The sequence below is a fragment of the Centroberyx gerrardi genome, chromosome 7 (assembly GCF_048128805.1).
Source record: "Centroberyx gerrardi isolate f3 chromosome 7, fCenGer3.hap1.cur.20231027, whole genome shotgun sequence".
NCBI lineage: Eukaryota > Metazoa > Chordata > Actinopteri > Beryciformes > Berycidae > Centroberyx > Centroberyx gerrardi.
This window is the reverse complement of record NC_136003.1, coordinates 18,053,952-18,068,942: the sequence shown is the minus strand read 5'-3', so window position 1 is coordinate 18,068,942 and position 14,991 is coordinate 18,053,952.

The following is a 14,991-nucleotide window of genomic DNA, read 5'->3' as shown; positions in this document are numbered from 1 at the left end:
TCCTGTGTGAAAGCTCACCCCCTCCAGCCCCCTTCATAGAACTTTGATGTACAGTATATCATAAAGTTATAAATATGGTAATAAAGGTTCAGCATAAATTGCCTTTTACACGCTCCCCCTGCAAAGCGAAGATGTCTATCAAAATTAAAGAGTGGGCTTAGTAAAGCCCAGTGCCTATTTGGCTGGGTGGAAGGTTCTGATCAAAGGCATGGTAACACGATTTATAATGCTCTAATCCCAGGAATGAAAGAGAACAATACAAATGTAACTGAGGAAGTTTGAAAACACACACACACACACACACACACTTATTATTCCTAAAAGACCAAAATCCGTCATCACAGCTGATCATTTCTCCAGTGTTAGCACCTCATCTCTTCCCTCCCTCTCCCCTCTTTCTTATATTGTCCCCCTGCTCTCCTGCTCTCCTTCCCAAAGGTCCAACTGGTGTGTCGGCCCGGGGGCCGTGTGTGGTGCTGCGTGGCCAGGCAGAGCGGCGCTGGGCAGATTCCTGAGACGTCAGACATTCTGGTGTTGGTGGGGTGGCCGGGTCAGCGGCTGCAGCCTGCGCCTCACACATGACCTCCACAAGGTCAGCAGGGCAGATCCTGTGATAATCCTGTCCACATAGCTGCATGGCATGCCCCTATATGTTTGTCCTGTCCTAAAGCCGTAAAGGAGTGAGGGTTGTGTGAGAGTGTGCGTGTGTTTGTGTGCCTGTGTGTGTGTGTGTGTGTGTGTGTGTGTGTGTGCATGTTGAGGTTTTTGCTATTGCGGATCACGCCTTGGTCTGCCACCCCATGGCTAACAGTGGTGAGTGGGAGTGTTTGAATCTAACGTTTCTGTGTTTTCAGGTTTTGACCACGAGGATGGAAAACACAGTGCATGCTTTATTTGGCAAATGGCTTCCTATCTCATCTCTCCCCACCCACTCCATTTGCCCGGACAGTATGTGTGTGCGCTTATGAGCTAGTGTGTGCACATACTAGAACATCTATGTGTATGTGTGTGTGTGTGTGTGTGTACTTGCATCCTGGTGAGTGTGTGTGTGTGTGTGTGTGTACTGGGATGTGTGTGCAATTTGTCCCAGTGGAGGCCAAAAGGCCCACACCTGCAGGAGATCTGCAGAGAGCATCACTGTCATCTGGAGAAGAGAGAACAGAGGGAGAGAAGAGATGAAAGAGAGAACAGAGGGGTGTCTCTCCGCCCCCAGACATTGTTATTTCAAGCTTTTCTCATCATATTGAGGAAGAAGAGAATAACACGCGCGTGCGCGCGCGCACACACACACACACACACACACACACACACACACACACACACACAGGCTTTTCACTTGGAGCACTCCTGGGAGCAGCACAGTCAGCTCTTTCAGCAAACAGAGGAAAGAGAGAAATCAAAGACGAGAGAGGCGAGAGAAGGAGGGACGGGGTGAAAGATATAGACAGCAGGGTTGATAAAGTACCCTTATCCACAAAGGCTTTACTCTTCACTCCTCCTCTACTATTTTTACACTTGTTTGGTGCAAAACGTGCATCAACACGACCTGAGCTAGAGGCAGGTTTTTTGTACTCCCTCTTTAGTTTTTCAACAGATTTTCTTCCTTCATTTCTCAGCCAAGTTTCACAGAGCCGGAGAGAAGTGAGATGAGACGGGGAATGAGTGAAAGAGAGCAGAAACTGTTGAGAACATCCTAAGAGATCATTTAAAAAGAAACTCTTGTCTTCCGTTGCATTGCAGAAAATATACACACAGAAGAAATGGATATTGCAAATGGAGTTTGTAATGGTGTTGACTTGTTTGCTTTTGCACCCTACAGGGGATCTGTTAGGAGTGCATGATGTTTTCATCAGACTAAATGCCCTCCGCAAGTTTGGCAGCATGTTTTTCTTCTCAGTATAATCTACATTTCATGGCATATTCAGTTACATCCCTGACAGTTTAACATTAACAATTTGCACTATTCTTGCGACACTGACTTCCAGTGATCAATGATTTATTGTTTCCAATCTATTGGTCATTCTCAGTCACATTCACTTAGCTCATCTGCTCAGAATGAAAACATATCCCTTTTCAAATTTAGTAGTCTCCAGCTATGACATTTTTCCTCTCATGTCTCAATACTCCCCCCCTCCTTGCCCCTTCTCCAGTTGTTAGGAAGGAATGCCTCTCCTGTACATCTAGAGGCAGTTGGGATGATTGATCAGGTGGCAAAGAGACTAGAGTCATGATAGTCTACTGTGTGTGTGTGTGCATGTGTGTGTGTGTGTGTGTGTGTGTGTGTGTCTGTGTCGGTGTGTGCGCACACTTGTACATGCATGTACAGTATGCATGTCACATACACCACCCGTGTGTGTGTATGTGCATGCCTTATCCATGTGAGTTTGTGCGTGTACATGCCTTGTACATGCATGTGTGTGTTAGTGTGGCTTTACAGCTATGGAGACACCAGGACACTTGGCACCACACTGACGTGACCCAACACTCGACCCTGCAGGACACCAGTGACAGTCTGAAGTGACAGATGAGGCACAGAGGAGAACAACAACAGGGAGCTAGCAACGAACACCGTGCCTCAATTACCAGTTCAGCTCATTGCTGCACTGGGTTTCTTCAAATCTGTATCTGCTCAAGCAAACCTTTTCAACGCTAACAAACAGATAAGGCTGACTGACATGGAGAAATGGTATAAAAGGTAGCACCCTCTCGCACACATTTCCATTTGTTCAGTTAAAAGTGACCTCTTTGAACCTTGATAACTTTCCTACTGAGGAGGGGAAAAAAAGCTAAAGACAACTTCAGGCGCTTGTGTAACAAACTACAAGAAGAAACATGATATCTGTGTGCATTTTCCTCTTGGGAGCCATCCAATGTCGAGGCATTTTGATGCTTTTGCCCTTATTGGCTGCGATACGCTTCTGTGTACATAGTGCCTCTCCATTGGCAGCCCTCCCTTCTCCGTCTGTGAGTTTTTTCTCAAAGAAATATTTGTTGGCAGGGTTGAATTAGAGCTTGAATAAACTTCAATAGGCTTGGGATTTTGGCATGAGGCCACTGGGCTCGTCTGGTCTTGGCATTTAACCCCCTCTATAGGAGAGCAAGCTAGCCAGCTTTTCAAGACTTTCATTCAGATGTTATCTGTTTCACAGGCAAATTATCATGTTTGAGTTACAAGAGCTGCAACACTCTCATGTTTTTATAGCACACTATCACTGGCCCACAGATTTCTTTTTAAACTCTACCTTCTGGACCAAACAAAAAAAAATGCAAATTGGGCATGATTACCCCCATCATGATGCCTGTCCTGCTGTGTCTACCCTCCCTCCCTCTCTCTCTCTCTTTCTTCTGTAATTGCTCCATGGCAGCCCTGTTATTTTTAAGCCCTAAGGCAATGCAATGCATGTATGGTCAGCTAGTAGACCTAATGGGCCATCAGCTGAAGGGCTAGTAGTTACAGAGCAAAGCTTTATGACTCAGGTGTATCCCACCTACGAACACACACCTGTCCGGAGCCCATTGCCCTGGCTGGCCTGGGTGAGAGGCGTGTTGGTGAGCTGGGATGTCACCTTCAAGACTGGGCCAGTAAGATGGAGGGGAAGCGGAGTGTGGAAACAAGGGAGGAGTTGGAGTAATATAAAATATGGTTGAAATAACATGCACAAACTATAAAATTAAAGGGCTAAAATCCTGTTTTGGTATTGTGATCACCCCCCCCCCGCCTTCCTCCTGCATGACGTAATGTTTCGGTTCCCCATCAGAATGCTCTTGGAAACCTTCAACCGAGTAAAAATGAGAAAAGAAGCAAAACAAATCTCTGAGTGTCTCCCTGCCAGACAGTTTGACACGGTGCAGGTCAGTATTCCTGTGTGGCATGTTCCCCCGTCTCCTCCTGCCTCATATACTAGCCAATATCCTTCAGGGTTTAAAGATAGCAGGAGCCTGGGGTGAGCAGGCAGTCAGGCAGGCAGGTACTGTAGGAAGGCAGCTCAGGGAGGGAGGCCTGCACCGGTACAGCAAATATTGATACTGACCTGTGGGCGTTCTGCTGTGTTTTCGGGGAGGTTGAGCGGTGAGATTTGGGAGGGATCTCTATGTGGGTGCGGTGACGACTGTTGAGGATTCAGATAAACTCGCCAGCCCCCCCACCCCCCACCCCCCCTTCACTCCTGCCATACCTCCTCCGGCGCTGTCGTGTTTAGTTTTCCAGTTGGCTCCCGTGCACCTTCCGACTCCCCCCCAGCAAAGGGAAGAGCGTGGAAACTGAATCAATCAGTCGCTCTTCCTCCAGGTCTCCTCCTGTTTATGGAGGAACCAAGGAGGAGGATCCCAGCGAAGCCAGCTAACCGGCCAGTCGGGCCTCCGCTAACGCTGCTACTGTACAGGGCCATAGACAAACTGCGAGAGGAGCTCCCGCAGTCAGATATAGCTTTTATATGTTTACTCAAGGTTAGATAAAAATCATCTGGCAGTCACAGAAGGCTGTATGTACAGTGTATACACAGATGTATGCACTGCAGTGTGTGCAGTATACTGTAGAGTCAAAGTCTATGGTTATAGTTTTCTATTCGTCGCCCTTGGGAGTAATCTTCCTACTGACCTAATAGTATGTGGCTAATCTTTTTCTAGCACACAATGGAGGTGTGTGTCTGAGATCAAAAGGTGCGTGTGTGTGTGTGTGTGTGTGTGTGTGTGCATGTGCGTATGAAGGGCTATTACAGGACGGGAATAGGGTCAATGTTTTTCTCTCTGTGAGTCAACTTCCCTCACAGACGCTGTAATGGGAGCAAAACACTTCCTCAAACACACACACAACACACACATGCACACGCACACACACACTACTGTGAAATACTGACAAAGAATCCAGCAACGGCAGATTCTCTCTTGAAGATTATGTCATTAGTCCAGAGAAAGCCTTATTGTCAATCAGACAGACAGACAGACACACACACAGACACACACACACACACACACACACACACACACACACACACACACAGGGGCTCACACCTCTCCACAATAGCACACTGGTTAAAGCAGTGACAATATTTTTTGTCTGGTCATCTTGCGCCATCTGTAGGCCATGGAAGATAAATCACAGAGTATTACTGAGAAATCTTCCTTACCTGTCCTAAGACAATCTACAGCCTTCTCTCTCTCTCTCTCTCTCTCTCTCTCTCTCTCTCTCTCTCTCTCTCTCTCTCTCTCTAATGTAAGAAGGTCCATTTCTTTCTCCCCTAAACTCAGACACACACAGTCTACTGTCTGTTGAGTACGGCCACACCTACACAAGGAAAGATGATAGTACTGACCTCTTACACCTACTCTGGAATATAACATAACATACTGCACACACACACACACACACACACACAGTAACTCTCGCACAAACTGGCACCAGACACAATGACTCCATCCCCTCTACGCCAGGGTGAGCTAGCACTAAGGTTGTTGCCAGTGGGAAACTGACAGCCAATGAAAGCGATCCCTTGGGTGCAAATGAATGTCTGTGTGTGTGTGCGTCTGTGTGTATGTCTTTCCGTTTGTCTGTCAGTGTGCGTGCATGTATATGAGAGAGAGAGAGAGAGAGAGAGAGAGAGAGAGAGAGAGAGAGACTCCATTCACCATGGGTCTTCCTGGCCTTTGCACCACTCCCTCCCTCAATAGTTAGCAGCTTCACAGCAAGCTTAATTTTTCCTAAAACATTTACACTGCAGATTGGAAAGTTTTAAATAAACCCAAATGAATCCAAACACAGTTTTGCCTTCAGAACAGGGATTTCTCTGAGAGCGATGAAACACTTTGTCTTTTGTGTGTTCTATTCAGCGGTAAAGTTCCATATGCCTGCGTTTATGTTTTCCCACTATGAATAATTTTGGATTTGTTTTCAGTGTTAACGACAGGAGGGAGGGGATGACAAGAGAGAGGGAGGAGAAAAGGTCAGTGAATGAATGGGGTCCTTAAATACTTTGCTAAGCTGCACTGCTAATATTAGATCCAGTGCCTTTGCCTTACAAGTGTATTTTGGCCTTGGTGGATTTACTTCTTTTAATATCCTTTAATAATATGTCACATATAGCAGTTTATGAGGGGAATCAGGGTCTCTCTCTCTCTCTCTCTCTCTCTCCCCTCCATCCATTTGCCAGAGGAGAAGTTTAATAAAGCCATCACTCAGGAGGACCCAGTGAGGAGGCCAGCAGCCTGACGACTCCAGGGAAGCTTTTCATTGTAAGGAGGAGGGCCTGGTGGATGAGCTGCATGGTGGGGACCATAGATCCTGACTGCTACGGCCTGTGGCGGAGGCCCCACTCCTGCTCCTCAGGGAAAACTGGAGTGGTACGTCTTCTATCGTCACACACACCCAGTCATATTTAATTCACAAGAATTTACAAGAAAATGTATGTTGTGTTTCTCATGCATGCCAGATGTTACCCTCATCTGCAACATCTTTAACAGGGAATACTGAACAGGAAATGGAAAGGGGTTTGAACAAAATGGGTTTGTGATTGTGGTTAAACAGTTACTGTGCATGGCCCACATTTGTATAACTGTCTGGTTGTCTCTCTGTCTGTATACCTACCTGTCTGTCTGTAAGATCCTCAAAGGTGAGGAGTGAGGTCTGCCAGGAAGATCTTAACAGGAAGTGGAAGTGAAGGCTTTACCCTATAGTGTGGGTGGTGGGGTGAGAAGGGGATTTGTGAAAAGAGAAAGTGAAATGTTGATATTCAAAACTACAGTCAGATATACCTTATATATTACAGTGCTACACACATGTCCAAACCTGTTGGGCACTTCAGGAGTGACAGAGTGGAATGGAAAACCTCATTCAAATTTAAACTTTAATATTTGTCTTTCTCACACACACGCACGCAGACCCTCCTCAGCCCCCCCTCAGCCCCCCCTTTGCACATGTAATAATTTGCTCTAAAATATGTGTCAGATAAAATGAGAGAGCACAATCAATTGTGTCTGTTTCCATAGCTGGGAGGAGGGAACTCTACCCCACTGCACCTGTTTCTCCCTCCCTGCTCCCCGTCACACTCCCATGAGCCGAGCTACAAATTAAAATTCCTCCTCGACAGATTTAGGGAAATCAAAAACCCGAAGCCAGAGAGGAAAAAAGAGAGAAAAGGAGTGGGGAAGGGGAGGGCAGGCGATAGTGGAAGAGGGGGAGAGAGGTCTGGCACGATTAGGCCTAGCTATAGCGTGGCTGTAGATCACTGATGTCAGGGTGGGGTGTTGAACCACCAAAGGACAGGAAGAGAAGGATGCTATGCTCTCTGCCTCTATAAAAGCAAAGCCACATTTTCTTCTATGAGCCTCCACTGACAGTAAATCACGTTGGAAGTGTGAGTATGAAATAATAAAGGGGGATATACACCAGATAAATCACAACCATGTAATGTGATGTGGGATTAGAGCTGATGTCCTGCCAAACACAGGATGTCTAGTGTCAGAACCTTGTTACCGCAGTAATCCAGCGCTAATTCACTCCATTTATTTCCTTTGCTGTGGAGGAATTTTGTTTTAATAGCACGATATGGGCTCGCAGTACGAGCTCGACAGCCGATGACAAAACCCCGCCGCAGCAGGCGTGACAGAACGTTAAAAAGTTATCCTAGAAGGGTCATAATTGTGTGGCATGGCGGTGCTGAGCCACACGCGTAGCCATGCTGGTGGGGTGAGAGAGAGGAGATCACAGGCGACAGAGGAGGATATGGTAGCTGTCTCACCACGCCTGGCGGCACATTAGACCGCCGCCTGCTCTCTCACGATGGGAAGACACAACCGCAGACTCCATCCAACCCACATGGAGACAAACGGCGCACCAACAACATCAACAGCTTCATATTGCTTGCCAAGATACAGCTCTGCTAACATCTTTGTATTACACAGCATGACCAAATGTTAAATTACAGTATCATGTAATATGCATATTTCTCAAGGAAAGGGCGTGTGTGTGTGTGTGTGTGTGTGTGTGGGTGGGTGGGTGGGGGGGGGGGGGGGGGGAGGTGTTGATTGTAGGTCTCTTGAGTGTTCCCTGATTCTGGCCACACTGCCTGGCTCCTTTTTCGGAGAAAGAATATTCTGGGAACGTACGTATATATCAGAAGGGATCAACTGTGACATACAACATATGGAAAAGCAGGGAAATTGTCTATATTCATGGTGAGGTAGGGGCAACCGGTGGTGGCGGGATGTGGGATGTGGGGTGAGGGAGGGAAAGAGGGATTGATGTGGGGACGGGGGAAGGAGGAGGGGATGGAAGAAGAAATGGAAGGGGAAAAGGGGAGGTTGTTAGTTTTCCTAGAATCCTGCAGAGTTGTGAGTGAGCCTAGGCTCCATCAACACTTGTTAGTGTGTCTGTGTGTGTGGGTGCATATGTGCATGGGTGTGTGCATGTGTGAATGTGTGTGTGTGCATGCCTTTGCCTGTGTGTGTGCGGTACGAGCTTTTCCACTCAGGGAAATACAGGCTGTCAACTGCACAGCACACAGCTCATACGATCATGAGTATTTGATATTAAAAAAAGCAGCAGTTCAGTCCAGGTCACACCCTCATACAGTGAAGAGACGTTGATGTGGAATGGATCTATAAGTCTCCACTCTGTTTCTATATATCACACCTAATGTACTATTTTATATAGTTTGGGCTAGACTTCACTCCATATTCTCAACATGCTGTAACTGGGAGGGAAGTGGAAAGGATATCGTGGCTGTCGGGTGAAAACCTTGTACCTGCAAAATGTAAACTTTTCAGGAGCTAAGAAAAACACCTCTGTTTCAGCATGCATTTTTTTTTATCTAATAGGGTTTGAAGGGTTTTATAGGTCCAAGGATGGTAGAATTTTCTCAACTGAAGTGAAAATGTGAAAATCACCAAAATTGGAGATACAAGGTTTGAACAGTAGAACAGTAATATGTAACTTACAAGTTGAACTTTGCCTTGCTTTGGCCTTCACATTTTGATCCACGGACTATGTTCAGCTCTGTAGTAACCAGCATGCCTGGTTTCCATAAGAGGGAAAGATATACACGCACCCAGCAACACCATCAGTGAGTTTAATCTCTACCATGAAGAATGAGGCTGATTTTAGATGCGCTGTTAGGGACAAGGGGCTCCTGGTGCCTTTGGTTTGGTTGCTAGGGAGCAGTTTGTCGAACACCATAAAAATACTGCAGAGTTACTAGGTCTGGATCTGGGGACATGGGAAGGGTGGGAGGGTGGGGGGGGAGTGGTGTTTCTGCTTAGTGGGAGAGGGGGTTCCCTCTGTGCTGCAGTCTGTGAATGGGGCTGAATGGAGAAACTGCAGGAACCCTATGGAGTGGCACCACAGCTCCCCGCTCAGTAAGAAGCTCTGCTGTCCCCTACTGCCATCCATCACACAACATCCTGGCCTTTTATGGTCTCAAAGACAGAGAGAGTGAGAGAAAGGGAGGGGAAAGAAAGAAAGAAAGAAAGAAAGAAAGAAAGGCTTTCACTTTTGATGTTCATTAATAAAACATCTTTCCTAAAACAGCACCAGAAAACCTGCCATGGTGTACTAAAACCCCCATACCTGTAAAACACTCACACTTCCTAAGCACCCTCACCCAACCACTTGCTCTCTCTCTCTCTCTCTCACACACACACACACACACACACACAGGAAAGAAGATTGGGTCTCTTCATCTTTTTTCAGTATTTTCAGGGTTTTTTTTCTCTCTCTCTCAAACGGATCCTGAGCGTGTGGTTGGCTGTGTTTGGTTACCAGGTAACAAGCCTAGTTCCTCTAACAGGAGGAAATGTTCTGAACCTCCCCCATAATCAAGATCTCAGCCAGAGCCTCCTAAATCACACTGATCCCCTCAGTTTGTGGTAGCATCATTCCATTCATGCCTCGCTCTCACATTAACATCCGCTACAGTATTTCTTTAGAAGGGATCCCAGGTCCCCTGAGAGGCTGCCAGTCCACTTGGCTAGTTTGAATTTAAACACTCTAGTTAATCCAACCGCTTTACATTGGGCAGAGGCTGTCTTCCCTCCAATTACCATGTACAACATCACTACCACCACAGCTTTTCTTGGCCAGAGGCAATGTTTACCCACTGCGAGAATACTGACAAACTCCATGCGCCGACACACATACACATACGCACACACACACTGGGAAGAAATTATTCAGAGATGAGGGGCAGAGAGGGGGCTGGGGTAAAGAAGAGTGAAAGAGACAAGACATACGAGAAAAGAGTGAAGGGAGAGGGATGACAAGAAAGCAGATGAATAAGGAAGAAAGCGGGAAAGAGAAACAGAGGTATTGCCAAAGGGGATGATGTTTTGTCCAAAATAAGCTAGTAAGCAATCAATTACATGACAATGTAAATCTGAGGGAGAGTCAGTGGGCTGGAGGAAGGCAAGGGAGTGTGTCAGATCATGGTTTCATCTCAGCTGATTAATAATGGAGACTGTTTATCTTCACTAACATCCTCCCTCCAGCACCTCTATGGAAGTTTAGTTTGGAAGCAAAGGGGGGAAACTGCCATTCAAGCTCCCATTTAGTAGTTTTTGTGCTGCTGCTGATGCAAACTCATAAAACTGCTGTAACTGGACCATCAAGTTCAAGTTCATGTTTATTTATACAGCGCTTTAAAATACAAAACAAGTTTGTACCAAAGTGCTTTACAGAAATTGGTTATAAAAGACAGGAATAAAAGAGTAGAATAAAACAAGACAAGAATAAAAATGCAAAAAGAATAAAAAACACATAAAAGCAGAAAAAATAAAATAAGTAGACATACACATGGACACACACACACACACACACACACATATGCACACAGCCATGAGTATACATACATCCTCAGACACCTGATCAATCAAAACAAAAAGCTAGCAAGTAAAAGTGGACTTTAAGACGATTCTTAAACGGACCAACCGAATCAGCTGGTCTAACGTTTTCAGGGAGACTTTTCCACAGTGTAGGTGCTGCTATGGAAAAGGCCCTTTCCCCAGATTTCTTTAGCCGAGACCGAGGGATGGCTAGCAGACCTGTGCCAGTGGACCTAAGGGGCCTAACAGTGGTGTGGGGGCTCAGAAGTTCTGAAATATAGACAGGGAGCTAGAAGCCAGGATTGGTGTGATGTGGTCTCTTTTTTTACACCTGGACAACAGTCTAGCCACAGTGTTCTGTACAAGTTGTAAATGGGAGATAGAAACCTGATTAATACCAAAATAGAGAGAGTTGCAATAGTCCAGTTGGGAGGATATGCATGAATTACTCTTTCTAGGTCTGAGAAGGACAGAAAGGGCCTTATTTTGGAGATGACCCTAAGCTGGAAGAAACTAGATTTCACAACTGAGCTGATCTGTGAGATCTGTGTGATGGCGATCTGAAAATTCAGACTATATAAACTATATACTATATACAATATACTACACTATAACCCTGCCTCCTAAACATTTGTGATGTGAATATAACTTGGATCCCTGCATTCTAGGTAGTTACATTGGGTATATTTGGAAGTGAAGATGTTTCAGTTGCTTTCCATTATTTCCCCAGCATATTGTGACTTTCTGTCTGTCAGTCTGCTTACCTGCCTGTCTACATGTCAGTATACACACCTGCATTTCTTCCGGCTTGTCTCCGTATATACTGTAAGTATTTATACACAGTAGTGCTGCTGGTCTCTCTTTTGTTTCAGACAAAAACAAGGAAGTCTGTGAGCTTCAAAAGAGTGTTGAGGACATACCAAGGGCACCGTGAACAATACTACAATTCATAAGCTTCAGTAAAGTCGTTTATGAGTGTGCATGTGTGCGCTCGTATCTCTCTGTGTGGAACACTGTGTGTGTATGTGTGTTTGATTAGTATACTTCAGGAGTGATGATAAATAGCATTAGTTATAGTGTCATGGTCTCGGGCATAAGGGAGGAGAACAATAAAAGGTTTTAGTGAGATAAGAATCAACAGTAAGGGTGACTTTCATTTCTTAGTGCTTACAGTACCTCTTAATGATCGCACCCTGCAAATGACCCTTCCCTGGCAGAGGAAGTGGCCTTACATGGAACACACACACACACACACACACTATACACAATAAAGAGCAAACACAGGTGTGCTGGACCCTGCAGATTGACCACTGTTTTTTGTTGAAGCTCCACAGGTGCACCAACCTGTGTGTTTATTTGCACCTCTCACCTTTCCTCTGTATTGTGGAAGCTGCTCACGTCTTAGTTGTTATTTGAAGTGTCTATTAATTCTCACATTAACATGGTCAAGCTGACCACAAAGACTATCATCTGTTTTGCTGGATATTCTGATGATCGCGACTTGACCCGTCAACAGGAAAAATCCCCCAACAACTCAGCATTAATTCATGATTACAAATATAGACCAGGAGGTTTGGGAAATGAGGTAAAATGAGGTAAACAAGTGGTAAATAGAGGGGCTGTTGTACTGGGGTGACCGGGGCTTGGTCACACCTGGGTGGCTGGAGCTGAGTCAGGGCCCTGTCCTGTTCAGGACCCGGTCTGCCCGTCTATCTGTTTGTCTGGTGGGACCGTGTCTTGAAGGGACCGTTGTTTGGCCAACAGAAGTTCTGGGCTCTTTTGGCGTTCCACAGGGGCTGGGTGTGGTTGTCACCGCTGACCAGGGTCATGGAAAGGTCTAGCCAGCTGGGCCTGGGATGGGAGCCAGGTGAACAGGAGCGCTCAGACGCTGAGTCACCTGGACTGTAAGGATAAGGGTTTACCTCTGAGGAGCTGCTGTTCTGACCTGGCTGACTGGCACTGTTCATTATATCCTGCCTCTCTTTTCTTTTATCTAATTCTCTATTGTGAACTAAATCGTTGTTTGCTTGTCCTTTCTGTCCCTATAAAAGGTATCACGTCATCGGGGAACCTATGACCAACTTTCCTTATTTAGATAAATGTGCAAGGAGCGCTTCTCAGGGTGTAAGGACCCGTTCACATGAGCATTTGTGATATGTCAAAAAATGTCTCATGTATTTCAATGAGACCTATTCGTTGAGGGATATAATGGATTGATGGAATGCTGTGTGTAAAAATACTGCAACCCAGTATGTGAAAAAATGTGAAACTAGTTGAACTTTTGACAGAGCACAGGTAAACGTCATCCGTGAATGAATTTCATCAGCCAGTGAAAATTGTACAGAATTTCCAAAGAAGGCTACCGAGGCACTTGGACTTTCACTTCTACATGTTGCAGCCCACACAGGCCTCCATCAGCGTATTGGTTTGCACTCACACACTACGTACGCATACACACTGCTACACACTGTTGATGTCATCATGAACAATTCTACATTATATAGAGTAACATAGCACTGGTTTAATAAGAAAATATTTTGTGAAAATATCTTTTGAAATTCTTAATTATTTTCTTTCTCTATCTTCTTGATCATGAAAATCCAATGAGAGTGGATGATATCGATATACGTTCCTCTATGCCCATGCAGGTGCAGTATTTTTACATTTTTGTCGAGCCAGGCCTACAAGCTGGAATACAAATGATGAGTGCTGGACAACCTCATGTAAATAGGAAAATACTGGTGGTACGGAGACAGCTTTCTGGCCCTGGCATCAAGACTGCTTCCTGTCTGCACTCTCCATACCTGTTCATGATAAATCACAGACACTCTGACTAATCGCTGTTGTGCACCAGTGAATTCCAACTGGTCATGTTGGTGTAATTTTTGGGACCGCCTGTTTTATATCAATGCATAGGGTACTTAGAATGGGAAGAGAACTGTAAGCAGCGATGGATAGTTTCCAGGCAAATTCTAGTACACACACACACACACACACACACACACACACAGATTATGTCTCGTCTCCCCCGTATCCCTTGCATTCCATAGTGTTCTGCTGGGTGGTCCTCTCTCTCTATTCTCTCCCTTCTCCATCCCTCTGTTTCAGCATTTCTCTAGATGGGCTTAACGGATCACTTTGTGAAGGAAAGACTATGGTCAAAGTTTAGCACAGTCGTATGTGGGGTGATGGATGCTCCTGTTGCCAATTGAATTTCCCTCTCAGGGATAATAAAGGTTATCTTAACTCTTGAGACCCCTACAGTCAAATCATGACCTGCTCTACTTCCTGATGTTCCTGAGTCGGCACTGGAGATCTGCATCATGGATTCGTCTAACATGTTCAAATATTGCAAACACACTGTAGGGATAAAACGCTGGAAAACATCTGCTCTGTAATACATTGGTCTCTACTGCCCTCTATTGTCCACAGTTGTAGTTGCAGTACAAAAGCACAGCAAAAGAAATCAGCCAAACCCTGAACATGTAGAAATATCCTCAGTTTGCTGGATTTTCCTCATTGTACTATCCTAGTGAGAACATATAGTCCTGATACGGATAGAAGTACAAGAACACACACACACATGTACACACACACACACACACATGATGAGTGAAGAAATACATCAGTACAAAATAAACCCAGCTGATTAACAATGATCATATTAGAACACTACACAGGTAAAAGGTCCACTTTGCAGCACTAATGAAGTGCCGAATAATCGAAGTGCACAGGTGGAGATGGTAATGAGCCAGGCAGATTATTTCATGGCAATACATGTCAATTCACAAAATTATGTTAAGTGCAAGGTAGCAGTCCAAATACAAAACTATTACTCAGCAACTAGTACGTCTAAATATACTGAGCATGCACTACCACATAAACCTCAACAAAAAAATATAACAAGTACAAGAGACACATTTCAGTTGGAGCAAGCAGATGTATAATGCAAAATTACACATTGAGTTGTAAAATGGCCAGGCAGATAACAATGCAATACAAAAAAAATCTCCTTTTTATTACAACAACATGTTTCATTGTCTTGAGAACTGAGACAAAACAGGTGTTTACTGTGAAAAAATAAAGTTGAACATCTTACAGAATCTAATGAGCAATGCCAGTCACGCCTCTGTTACCTCAATGGCTGCTGAGATTTCTCAACAAGCTGCCGGCCGTACTCGT